This window comes from Lepidothrix coronata, unplaced genomic scaffold (assembly GCF_001604755.1).
Source record: "Lepidothrix coronata isolate B3197 unplaced genomic scaffold, Lepidothrix_coronata-1.0 Scaffold47, whole genome shotgun sequence".
In the NCBI taxonomy this organism is placed as follows: Eukaryota; Metazoa; Chordata; class Aves; order Passeriformes; family Pipridae; genus Lepidothrix; species Lepidothrix coronata.
This window is the reverse complement of record NW_016690227.1, coordinates 172,606-186,518: the sequence shown is the minus strand read 5'-3', so window position 1 is coordinate 186,518 and position 13,913 is coordinate 172,606. Positions and strand designations below refer to the sequence as shown.

General features: G+C 39.2%; 1 protein-coding gene across 1 annotated transcript in view; it reads right to left on the bottom strand.

Annotated features, from left to right (window-relative positions):
• Positions 1-1,543: 1,543 nt before the first annotated feature.
• The window catches only part of MED10 (mediator complex subunit 10), a 36,742-nt gene continuing 24,372 nt past the window's right edge, over positions 1,544-13,913 (bottom strand). The window contains exon 5 of the mRNA XM_017814900.1: positions 1,544-1,681. The gene's annotated coding sequence lies outside the window, so the exon portion shown is untranslated. The remainder of the gene's footprint in view (positions 1,682-13,913) is intronic.

The following is a 13,913-nucleotide window of genomic DNA, read 5'->3' as shown; positions in this document are numbered from 1 at the left end:
CACAACTAGTAGCACTTTTATAGGGGGAAAGAAATCTTTACTAATAGCAGGTTTAAACACTGACTGGAGAAGTGACAGAATCACCGTCCTTGGAAGTTTTTAAAACTGCCCAGAACAAGGCCTTGGCTGATACAACTTTGTAGTTTGCTTCACTTAGGAGCAGGCCACTACAAGATGAGCTTCCAGCCTAAACCCTTCTCTAAGTCTATGATTTTTTAAAAAGAAACTATCAATGAAATAAACCACCCTCTCAGGCAGCAGGGAGAGTGTTCTGAGCATCCATTGAACTGGAAATCCAGAATGCATTCCACTTACTGGAGATAACTTCAGAAAGGCCAGAAAGGAACTAGCATGGCTGAACAGTGGTGTGAAAGAAACAATAAAGAGCAAGGATCACTGTGATCCCTCAGTGATGGGAAAAAGAAGAAAGATGATCAATACTGCTGGGTTAAGTGTAAAAGTATCCTGTCTGTGCAGTATATGAGTGTTACCTTTTAAAAGGCATGAAAACTTACTATAAATCCTCTTTGAAAGCTTCAGGAGATGGAAGGCAGAGAGAAAATCAGAAGAAATAATAAAATATGAGGATACAGAAGAGACAAATTAAAAATAATGCAACCATAGAAAAAATACCACCAATTGATTATTTCTCTACCATTTCCAGCTTAGTACACAGAGTATCAATAAATCGTAACATGAATCCAATTCAGGGATATAAAACTGTTCTAAAATTCAAGACAGGAATGCTGCACCTGAACCAGCAGAAAAATTCCCAGAATAAAAATCCATGAGATTATAAGAAGGACCTAGTCTTGAGATAACAAAACAAAAAATGTGCCAGACTGTGATTAATGGTAAAATTGACGGAGTAGAGATGATCTAGGTAATTCAGCAATGGGGGTTGGGTCTCAACTGTGTTGATATTAATTACTTTATATTTTCATATAACTTGCTTTTCCGGTTAATTTAATAGTGGCCTATGATATTAACACTATTACAGCTAAAGCAGTATCCTAATCAGATGAATTAGATTGTATCCATAATAGGAATTTTCACCTGTGTGGAAATTTGGATTTCCATTCTGTGAAACAAGAATGCAGATTTCAAACATACACCTGTGGTTTTTCATATCACACAGGAATATGTGCACATGCCCACAGAACATCATTAATACTCCAAGATTGCATTGCTTAACATTCTTGTCATATTTCTACAGTAATTGTGTCCTTGTTTGTTTATCTTGTAGTCTGCATGTTAAAAAGGGAATAATTCAGCCTTTTTTTTTCTTGTAAGCTTAATAGAGTATTTACTTCCCATTTTCAAAGATCAAAAGAAGGACAGAATAATGTAGTCACTCTGGTAAGGTAGCAAAGATTCCTGAGGAGTCAGAAAGACCAAAACAGCAGCAATACATAGGAAGTAAATTCTGTATGCAAGGTAAAAGCACTTTTTTGTTTATTCTGATGGTATAACGTGCATTCAAACCTTAGTAGTATATAATATAGATTAGATTTATTGATAACTCTTAAAAGCATGCAATATTTTCCACCTGTTCATGTAATGAGACAGAGAATTAGAAAAGCATAAGGACTTCACCGTATGATTTGATCCTGGGAAATGCTGAACACATCCAGTTCCCATGTAAGTTTAGGATGGTTGGTCAGAGGTTGAAAACTTTTTCCTATGAACAACGAGATAACAACATTAAAGTAGTTAAAGTTGATTCGAGAAAAAAAATAGTATGGTTTCACCCACCCAATGTAACACACCCCCAACCTTTAAAACTTTATGAACTCTTACCCATGTCTTCAAAAATTATTGGGTACAGACAAGTCAGATAAGATAATTGTGAAATTAAGTAAAAATCAGGTGAGGTTTTTGGTGTTTTTTTAATGATATGCCTAAATATTTCTGACAAATTTATGGTTGTTCAGCTTGAAATAGTTCCTAGTAACTTCTCTATATGTGGTAGAAGATTTTATCATCAGTTACCCATCATTTATTTATGATTTTTAGTATTCAAAGATGAACAGAGAAATTCCAGATTATATTTCCTTTTTTTTCTATTTATTATTCTAAATGTTTTTATTTTGCTTTCTGAGAAAAAAATATTACTATGACTAAGCTCAGGCATTCTCTTTTCATAAAGTAATTCTGTTATTTTTGAAGAAGCAAAAGAGTGCACACAGACCCCTATTAAAGGAGATGGAATATTGAGTATTTTGCAGTTCATTGTTTGAAGAGAGTGCACTAAAAATCAGTTTGGCTAATTGAATCTAGTTTTAGAAAGCAGTTAAATGGCTCTAGGCCTCTTCCAATGAAAAAAGCAACTCTGGTTATATACTTATTCAAATTCTGACAGAGTTAAAATATGGCAGCCAATACTACATCTCACTGCTAGAAAGGTTTTCTGCACTGAAATCTAAATTTATCTTCTTTTGTTGTGATTTCATCTTCTTTATCCTTGTTAATGTTTCTCTTTTGTTTTGTGTTAATGTGTTTCAACTATTCCCAGAATAAAGTCATGGCTTTTAAATAAAAGATATAGGCTGTTATTGCTTTATTTTGTCATGTATCTTCTCAGAGTTGAGATCATTTTGACTTTTTTGCTTTCAAATCTCTCCAGGATGTCAATACTTGGTAACAAGAACAGCCAAACAACATAGCACATAGAGTATTGTGTTGCTTAACAATCATTTGGAGTGCCTATTCTTTTCCTGATGTGAGATGTTGTTCCTCTTCATGTGCTAAACTAAACTTGGCAAATCATGCTGCCTGCTTTCCAATCTATTGTCATTCTCTAGTTTCTTTCAGACTTTGTATTGCTAAAAGACAAGGATAACTGGGCAAACCCAATTTAACCCTCTCTTCTTCTTGTTGTATTAAATAGAGTTGCAAAAGTTTCGATGGGGAGGGACCTCTAAGCAGAGGTAACTTCAAAGCTAAATCATAGAATCATAGAATCAACCGGGTTGGAAAAGACCTCCGAGATCATCAAGTCCATTGGGTTGTTCACCTTCTGCTAGTGAGTTTAGAATACATCTAAGGATGAAGACAGTGTTACTTTCCTGGACAATCTCATCACAGGCTAAGCTGGACTCCCTTTGAAGATTTTCTTCCCTACATCCAACCCAAATGCTTCCTGTTGCAATTTGTGACTGATAATCTGCCTGTGGGCACTCTAAGAGGAGCCTAGTTCCATGCTCCATGCCATCTCCTTAGGTAGGGGAAGACTGCACAATGGCTTCCTCCTTCAGGCCTCCAGTTCAGAATAACTTTCCAATCATGTAAATGAAAAAACAGCTTTTCCTTTCCAGACTGTTAGAAGGGCATTTTGGTAGCTGACAACACAGACTCACACTGAGAAACAAATTGTAGGAACATAAGATGCAATTCAAATGTATTTTTTCTTTTTTTTTAATTTGGGAAAGTATATAAATATTTGTAATTTGTATTTCTTTATAATATATTCACTATTAGAATCAATGTGTGTATATAGGAATCAAGAGACTACCACTTTACCAGTTTTACTTACTGTAGTATTACTATGTATTGCAAACCATGGTTGTTAAACAGCTTTGAAAGATTCCTATACTTTTTCGTTAGGTCTCATTTTCCATTCGGTCAAGCCTTCCTCTCTTTCATAAATATTTGGAAATATGCCTTAAAATAAGATAGCTGAGTTGGTCTGAGTAAAATAATAGGCAGTGAAATGCTTTCTTAGACAAAAAGTTTTCTAGAAAGAAACTGGTTCTAAAGCCCAGTAGTATCCTGAGATCAGACTGTTGTATCCCTGATTACCTTCCTTTTCACAAGCAAAAGTGTGACTGTTCCCCACTCAGGGGAGAAGGAAAGCTCTGCTAAGAGAAAACTGCATATCAGGGCTGACCTCTATGAAAGACTGATTTTTTTCCACAAAGAACTGGTATCAGCTCCATCCAAAATGTCTGTGACCCATACAGAACTTACAGGAGTTGGCAGTATTTCTGTTTCTCCTTTTGTACTTAGCATCACACTGTTTACTGAGTCCCCTCCAACCAGATTTTGCTCATAGCTTGTCAGTATAACCAAGAAAAGGTCCTACCAAAGATCTTATATGTGACAGGGTATCAGTTGCAGTCTTGAGAGCCTAAACCAAAAGTTTATGTTACTACAGACCAGTTTAGAAATTAAAGCTTACGTGACTAGACTCTGTTGCTCTGAGCATTTTATAAGGGTGCAGATAAAACTGCACCCTTAAGTATATGAAGCACAACAGACCCAAAAATGGCATGCAGCAACAAAATCATTAAGAGCAATTTATAGGTTCAGTTCATGAGGGTGCACTGCAACTGGCACTGTAACAGAAGAGAGGCAGAACATCTAAAACAACTCCATTTTCTTTAGTATGCTAAGGAGTTCACTTCCTTAGCATCACTTCTGATGCAGGTCAAGAGAAAATAAACATCTGCAGGGGCAACTTGGAAAGACTCCTGGTGTGCCAAAATGTGAATAGTAGTTGTTTGTGAACAGCCATAGTGCCTCACTATAATTTTTATTCACCAATCAGTCAGATAGCATTCTAAAAATTTTTTTTAAATAGGCAATTCTCATTTGAGGACAGATAAGAGTATTCTCTAAGCATGTGCTATCTGCCACCATCCTTATTGTGTCTTTCCCTTATTTATAACAAGTTCCATCCTCCCCCTGTCTCCAAAAGGAAAAAAATGCAAAAGAAAAAGAGCCTGAGGAGAGAAAAATATAACAACTAAACAAATGAAATTAGCATGAGGGAAAGAAAATGAAAGCAAAGGAAGGAAGATAGAGTCAAAAAAGTAAAGCTGGAAAAGGGACAGGAGAGCGTAACATCCTCATCCTAAAAATCTTGCATTCTCTTGAATTGGCTTTAATATCATTTATTGAGCTTGCCATCTGTTCATAGATACCAATGAGTGCTTCTGCCAGCTCTCAGGCAACGTTACTCAAGATGTTTCTTCCTTGTTCCCACTAAATTGTAGTATTAATGGATCAAAGAGAAATTGTTGACTGCACAGATTCAAAGCATTGACCAAACTCTAGTTAGTACGTTTTCAAAATAACCATATGAATCACATACTTGTGACATATTTGTGATTAACCTGCTTCTGAAACAAGAAGTACTACTAGTTTTCCAGATTGCAGGTAAAATGAGAAGAAGCAGAGGGTCCATCATTCTTGGTAGACATTTTACCTGTCCTGAGCTCTGGTGGTGGCCCTCTACATGCAACTCATGGTGCTTTTTCAGGATCAGCACCATTCATTGTCTTGCTTACAGTGGTTCTGGTACCTTGCCCAAACAACTGTTCTTCTAGCCCTCTCCATCTCCTCCCAAATTGCCCCAATCTCTTCCATGTCAATTTGTTGTGATGCCTTTGGGGATGTAGGTACGACAATGGAGAGCAGGGAGATTGACTGTTCCGATTCACTGAGCTGCCGCAGCAGGAGATAAACCTTTACCTAGTTCTACTGTACTACATGTATTGGACAAGTGATTTCAGTCATTAAATTGAATTTCTTTTCTCCCTGAAAACAATACCTAAAGGGTTTCCCTATGAAAAATCTAATAATGGTTTTATGATTTCCCTCCGGCAAGAGCTCACTGTGTGCCAGTAAATCCCTTCTCTTGCAGTGCATTTCAAGGCATAACTTGCTCAATGCCCTGGAATGATGTACAGTGGTGCTCTTCATAGACATGAAGAGTGCATTGGTTCTCGGCAGTGCTATGGACAGCTAAGGAGTGCGTTCAGCTGAGCACTGAGGCAGTGTTGCTTTGGGAAGAATCTACATTTGGACAATGCTCTCAAGCACGAGGTGTGATTCTTGGGTAGTCCTGTGCAGGGCCAGGAGTTGGACTCAGCGATCCTGATGGATCCCTTGCAACTCAGCACATTCTATTCTGTGATTCTGTGATATGTCTGCATCAGAGTTCTCATTTTACCTGATATGGAATGCCTGTAGAATGCCTCTGTGGACCTGTCAAGTAGAAGCATTAATTACACTGAGATGAATAGCAATTATGACATTATCTAGTGGGGATCAGGTACCAAATCCTGTCTGCTTTAGGTAAATCTACACATAACTGTAGAAGGAAGAGTCTGAAGTTACTTCTTTCCACATGTCTTTTGCCAAGACCTTCTAAAACAGACTAAGATATTCCTCTCCTTGATACAAGAAATATTGAATTTATTTAGGTATGTGTTCAAGTCTTATTAAAATATTTAAATGACTGTTTGTCTGGTTCTTTTCACTTAAGCTTCTATGATAGACAATGGATTTTTTGTCAAGACAAAAATCATTCATGGGAAATACCCAGTGGACGGTAATGACCTTTGTTGGTTTGGCTGTTTAATCTCATAATAATTAATGCTGTTAATTTTGCAATAGGAAAGGCCAAGAAATGTTGAATCGATATCTTCACTCCCCAGTGTAAAATACTTCATTCATAAAGTTATGGCTTTTCTCTCTGACTGATGATACAAAATTTTTCTGTTTCCCATCTGTATCTGTTTTATCTGTTAGAGACTGCTCCTAGACTTCTAAATCATTTAATAGTTCATAGGAAGGAGATGTGCAATAAAGGCACATTTCAATGGTAATAAAAATAGCATCTAATATGGAACAATATATTACAAGTCAAAACATCTGTTCATATTAGTATGAGAGACTCAGTCCAATTACATTCACTACAAATTATTGGAGGAACAATGGAGATAAAAATGTGCATATTATTGTTTCAGAGCTTCAGGCTGAGTTGAAGATTAGATTTTCATGCATCCTGAATTCTAAAGGCATTTTCTGAGATATTGCAATCCAGACTTACTGCAACAACATAAGAAATTATATTCAAAAGGAGGTTAAACACAACTTTCCAATACATTTAAACCTTGATTGGCCAAAAAATCCAGTAAATACATCTAGGGCTTAAACAAGGAACTGTGGCATGTCATACTGTTCTAGACAGATATTCTTCCAACATAATATTTATCTGCTTTTAAAACTGATACTTGATTTACAGAGAATTCAGGAACATTCAATACAATTCCATTCACTGATGCAGCCATATCACTGGAGAATTTAACCTACTATTTTTAAAAAATTGATTCTAAATAGTTTGTCCATGCTGAGGTGAGAAAGGATTTTATTTTTTCTGCAGGCATCGGCAGGATCGTAGGATTATAGAATTTTATAGGTTGAAAGGGACCAATAAGGATGATCTGGCCCAAACTCTGCCTCAAAGAAGAATCAACTTAAATCCCATTATTCAGGGCATTGACCAGTTAAGTTTTAAATAATTCTGAAACTTGAAATTTAATGAATTCTCTCAGCAGTCTCATTAATTGTCATTTTTGTCCCCTAATAATTAATTAGAATTTCACACTTCAAAATGTGTGTCCATTTCCTCTCACCCTGTAATTTTTATCCCTAAGAAGCATCTGTCTTCATTTTTCTAAACCTTCACTTGGAGTACTTGAAGAAAGAAACAAGATCCTTCTCTTATTCTTACCTCTTAAAGGCAACATAAATAGTAGCAGAGTGGCGAAACTGGACACAGTCTCTTGATAAAATTACTCAGAGGAGATGATTTTTACACCTAACAAATGCCTTAAGGGAAAGGGCTGGCCAGTTGCTTCCAGGCTTCAGCCTCAGAGGGACAGTGCTCAATAAAGCACAAGAGGGGGGCTGCAATAGTACTTATTTGTAGCCTGCAACACAGGCAGGGTCTTATCCGCTCCTCACCATGACTGGCAGTGTACTGGTGTGTACTCATCAAGCTTTCATATTGTTTAATGTTTTGAAGGCAGGGATTTATCCATTCACAGCAATGCTCCTTCTTCAGCGTGCCTTAGTCATTGAAAATTCCTTACAAGCTTCAGTTACCACAAGGAAGAGTATTTTTCATATAAAGGCTGTAAACAACATATAATGTGAACATTTTCACAGCAATACACCCCACCTACCAAGAAAGCATTTTAGCTGGAAGCTAAGTTTAGTTTACATTTTTAGCTCCTAAATATGGCAGTTGTAAATCTGTATATTATTAATTGTTGTGGCATACAAAGTAGTCAATTTATCAATTTGGCAAATGCAGTCTCATAAAGTATGTAGAATATGCATTTTCTTTGCTGAGTATTAATAAGGAACTCCACACTTCTCATTAACAGTATTTTCCTTATTATCATCATTATTGTGATAGTAAGATTACCTTGTGCAATGGTCTGTTTCATTGGTGCATTTCTCTTGAGAGTTCCTAATGGTACAATCACATGTGTGCAGTTCAGCTGCTGAATTTTTTTATATGACATTTCTTACACTGAGAAGTAGCATCATGACAGATTTTTTGAGATAAATTGCTATCCTCATTGGAAAAAAAAATTGGAATGAATGTAAGAGAAGGCTGGTTTATACAGGGGCATCTTGACCTACAAAAGTTTCTATGCACATTTGTTCTTGAGCTACAGAAACAAATTTAAGAGTGTATTAGTGCACAACAGACAAAAACAAAGTAAAGTGAAGACTGTGGAGAGTCAAAAGATACCAAGAAGCAAACACTATTTATTGATTATGTCCCTTTTTTCTTCTTCTGCCTAAGTGCTGCAGTCCATTAGACCTTGTTAGAGTTTCACATGAACAACACATACTTAAAAGTGGACTCAAATGGCTTTGTCCTTTTGGGTATACCGGCTGTAATGCCAAGAAATACTGACTATCTCTGTTAGCTGTAAACAAGACAAATTTGTCAGCTACAAAACAGGGTCAGATATCTGGATAAATTGGAACCAGAGAACTCTTGAAGCTGCTGTAGGGACCTGCTGCTGCCACCTGATTTGGCTGGTTTATATTTGTGTTTGTCCTGCATGCAGACAAGTGCTGGGAGAAGGAGAAGCCAGTTTGTATTAGGCTATAAGAGCATTTGGACATATTAGACATGATTCTGACTCAATACATCCTCATATAGAAAAATGTCATATTTTTTACTCTTTTCCAGGGATCAAAAACCTGCACTGCACTCTGTTTAGAGAGCTAGCTTCAGAAGAGACAGACCCCTGTCTCACACCTGCTCATGGCTGGTGGATGAGAGGAAGGCTGTGGATGTGTCTATCCGGACTTCAGCAAAGCCTTTGACACCATCTCCCACAGCATACTCCTGAAAAAGCTGGCAGCCTGCGGCTTGGACAGGGGCACTCTGTGCTGGGTTAGGAACTGGCTGGAGGGCCGGGCCTAGAGAGTGGTGGTGAATGGTGCTGCATCCAGTTGGTGGCCGGTCACTAGTGGTGTCCTCCAGGGATCAGTGTTGGGCCCAGTTCTATCTAGTATCTTTGTTGATGATTTAGATGAGGGGATTGAGTCCACCATCAAAAAATTTGCAGATGACACTAAGTCGGGGGGGAGTGTTGATCAGCTGGAAGGCAGGAGGTCTCTGCAGAGGGACCTGGACAGGCTGGAGAGTTGGGTTGATTCCAACGGGATGAGGTTCAACAAGGCCAAGTGCCGGGTCCTCCACTTCGGCCACAACAACCCCCTGCAGCGCTACAGGCTGGGGACAGAGTGGCTGGAGAGCAGCCAGGCAGAAAGGGACCTGGGAGTTTGGATTGACAAGAAGCTGAACATGAGCCAGCAGTGTGCCCAGGTGGCCAAGAAGGCCAATGGCATCCTGGCCTGGATCAGGAACAGTGTGGCCAACAGGTCCAAGGAAGTGATTCTTCTCCTGTACTCAGCGCTGGTGAGGCCACACCTGGAGTACTGTTCAGGAAGGATATTGAAGTGCTGGAGCAGGTCCAGAGAACAGCAACAAGGCTGGTCAAGGGACTTGAGCACAAGTCCTATGAGGAGAGGCTGAGGGAGCTGGGGCTGTTCAGCCTGGAGAAGAGGAGGCTCAGGGGAGACCTCATCACTCTCTACAACTCCCTGAAAGGAGGTTGTAGCCAGGTGGGGGTTGGTCTCTTCTCCCAGGTAACTATCAGTAAGACAAGAGGGGATGGTCTTAAGCTCTGCCAGTGGAGGTTTAGGTTGGATATTAGGAAGAAATTCTTTACAGAGAGGGTAATCAGGCATTGGAATAGGCTGCCCAGGGAAGTGGTGGATTCTCTGTCCCTGGAGGTGTTTAAGATGAGACTGGATGTGACACTTAGTGCCATGGTCTAGTAACCACGGCAGTAGTGGATTAAGGGTTGGACTTGATGATCTTGGAAGTCCCTTCCAACCTGGCTGATTCTATGGGGCTCAGCTCTTCTGTTTGTGACATTTTTTCTGTTCCCTATCTACTGTTACTTTAAAGCCTTCGCAGTCATTATTTTACTTCTTAAGGTGCTTATAAGTGGTCTCCTAAGTTCTTTTTTCCTGGCTAAGCGATAGTGTAGATTCACTTTGACACCTGCTACTGTTGACAGTGTTGGTAAAGACTTCAAGTTTCATTTTTACTTGTTTGCTAAATGGTAGCCTGATCTGACCAACAGATCAGTTTATGAGAATGGTTGTAGCAGATTGCAGTCCTTTCTGCTGTCTGGGTCTTTCACACAGAAAACATCTTTGCAGCTGCTAAGATAAAAAAATGTACTTTTTGTTTCATGTGCTGTACTCCTGTGTAAATGTACTAGGATCCCTTCTGTGAAAATAAATGAAGGAAAAAATCCTGGAAAGCCCTATGAAAGTCTTATACAGTTTCAGCCTTAGGTATGCTATAAATCCCTGAAATCACACAGATTATAATGAAGATGCTGGCTCATCCCTAACAATACAGAGAGGGTGCAATGCTGTGTACTTTTCTGATTTTGATCTAGTACACTGATGCACTTTATTTCATGCAGATTGATCAAAATCAATGTCTAGCTCACAGATTCTTCATTTCACTCTGTTGTTCTAAATACCTGTCCTCAGCTGAATCACTATGCAAGATAATGTATGAGAAAGAAATAAAGGGACTATGATCTAGATATTGCTTCAGTCGCAAAATCTATGTTATTCCCTTTGAATAAACTCACTGTGTATTGGGTGATTACCTTTTTCCTTCTGCTTTAGTTGGCTGCTTAATTAAGGTCCTGTTTTACAATACTGAATAATGCATATCGATTCATAGCTTTCACTAAAACTGCAAGAGTAAGATTGGCATCTGGTGGACTTGACAGATGCACTAGGCACTCACAATGCTTTTCTGTCAGGCAATTTAGTCCCTAGAAAAGGAGACTGCATGACTAATGAGTTTTGCACCTCCTCTTCATGTGCTCATCTGCTTTCCCATTGATGTAATTTATGAGGCACTTCTGTGAGTCACGGTTAGCACACTGAAGTGGCAGCGGTTGGTGGCAGCCATTATAACAACCATTAAGCAAATAAAACAGAAATCAGGAAAGTGGGAAATGAAGTCTGAGCAGCAGAGAACACCTGTTTTCTGTTTATGCCTGTGCTAAATAGTTGCAATTCATTAAATAGTGACAATCAGAGTTTGATAATGTATTTACAGTCACAATTGTTTTTACAAACCAGAATCTTTGCATCATTGCTGGACTTCTGAAGAGCAGGGTCTGTGCATCTCTACTAAATGAAAACTTTTATAACAGTTCACTATATGAACTGAATGGTTTATGTGACATTACTTTAAGAAAACTTCTGACACTTATATGACCATCTGCTAAACAGAACAGAGAAGATATTCCTAAATTGTTACAGGGAGCCACTTCTGTGGCCCCTACAGACACAACCAACCAAGTAGCAGATGGGGCTTAAAATGCAGTTGTTGCATGAAGACACACTTTGAACAAAGGACAGAAAGTCTTTGATAACCGTCAGAAAACTGCTGCTGTCTACAAGGGTCAATAGGGAGCTGTTTAGTTGGTTCTTTGGAAATGTATCAGTACAGGTGCAGTACATCACAGTTTTTTCTGTTTAGGCTATTGGTGTTTGAAATGAACAGGAACATTGTGTTTCAAGTGAATAAAATAAACTAGGGAAGAGACTCCCCATTCAGGAACACAGATTTGAACTAGCTCAAGACAAATAGTGATGTGATTGTACACAGGATTTATTCTGGCAGAATATAGAAGTAGGGTTGTCCAGGGTGTCTTAGGTGCAAGCCAATAGGACAAGTCATGAACTTCTATTAGCACCTCAAAAGCTTTATTGCTAGAAGTCCAGAAAGCTGAAGATGCTTGTATGCATGTCATAAAAGAGGGCATAATAAAGTGAATGTGTTCAGCAAGTCGTCAGATATTTTTATAAAAGCAGATTTTTGCTGACTGTGACAAATGTCTAGCAACTCAACACTGAACTAATCATTAGGGAGAACAGAGACATGAAGTTCAATAAGAAGTGCAAAATACTGAATCAGCATTGAAACTGACTGCATGAACAGCAGTCCTGCTGAAGAGAATGGGGAGACAGTAGGGAATGGCAGGCTGAATACAAGCTGACAGTGTGGTGCTGTTGTAAATAAAGCAGATTATGGACTGTGCCACATTAAGATGATGGCGAGCAGTCTGAGGGAAGTTCTTAGCTTCCTTCACTCAGTATTATTGATGAATCCCCATCAATGTGCAAATATGGGTCCTTGAATTAAATAGGACCATGGAGAAACTGGAAAGGGTCCAGCAGAGAACAGCTAAGATAGTTTGGGACTCGGAATGTATGTGAGGAGCTAGACTTCAGTCTTGTGAAAAGGTGATCAGAGGAGCTGGTCTTGCAAAGAGGTGATCTAGCATCAGTGTACAGCTGTGTAAATTGCAGCTAAAAGCTGATGGGCCTCACTCATCTTTGCAGAAGCTGGTGATGGACTTGAGTTGCAGCTTGGGAGGCTTAAGGTGGATATTAGAAAAAGATATATTCACCAAGAAGGTAGTGCAACACAGAAACAGGTTATTCATGGGACAGCTGGAATCTATGATTTTGGAGATTTTCAAGACTTCTTAAACATAAACGTGATTGATCTAATATGCTGCAGCCACAGCCCTGTTTCAACCAGAAGGCTGGAGCAGAGAATTTCCTTACAAACAGTATTTTTTACAGTTTTAGGATAGTATCATGGTTTTAACCCCAGTCAGCAACCAAGTACCATACATCCACTTGCTCAAGTACCATACATCCACTTGCTCACTTCCCCACCAGCAAGATCAGGGAGAGAATTGAAAGGGCAAAAGTAAGAAAATTCATGGGTTGAGATAAAAACAGTTTAACAGGTAAAGCAAAACCACACACATAAGCAAAGCAAAACAAGGAATTCATTCACCCCTTCCCATGGACAGGTAAGTGTTCAACCATCCCCAGGAAAGCAGGGTGTAAATGCATAAATGGTGACTTGGGAAGACAAATGCCATCACTCCAAACATCTCTCCATTCCTCCTTCTTGCCCCAGTTTTATATACTGAGCATGATGGCACACGGAATGGAATATCCCTTCGGTCAGTTGGGGTCAGCTATTCTGGCTGTGTCTCCTCCCATTCTCCCATGCATCCCCACTCTCCTCACCTGTGTGGCAATACAAGAAGGAAAAAAGGCCTTGGTTCTGTGTAAGCACTGCTCAGCAGTAACAAAAACATCTCTATATATCAACCCTGTGTTCAGCACAACACCAAAGCACAGCCCCATACCAGCCACTGTGAAGAAAATCAACTCTACCCCAGTCCAAATCAGCACGGGTGGTTTTCCTGTCCAAGCTTCCCCAGGCAATCCAGTTGTAAGCAGTCTGAAAGCAGTTAGGAAGACTGAAGCTGACTGTATCAGCTGCCCCCAAGTTAAAATGCTGTCTTGAAACTGAGGTCAAGGACTGGGACAGGTTGCTTGCAAAGGCATGAAGAGAGAGCACCGAACATAATTTACAACCCTGAGATAAGGCAGTCTGCCACGAATAGAGCTCATGCTGAAAAGAAGTGTTGCAAGGTAAGAGCACTCTAAGCCCATTTTTGAAG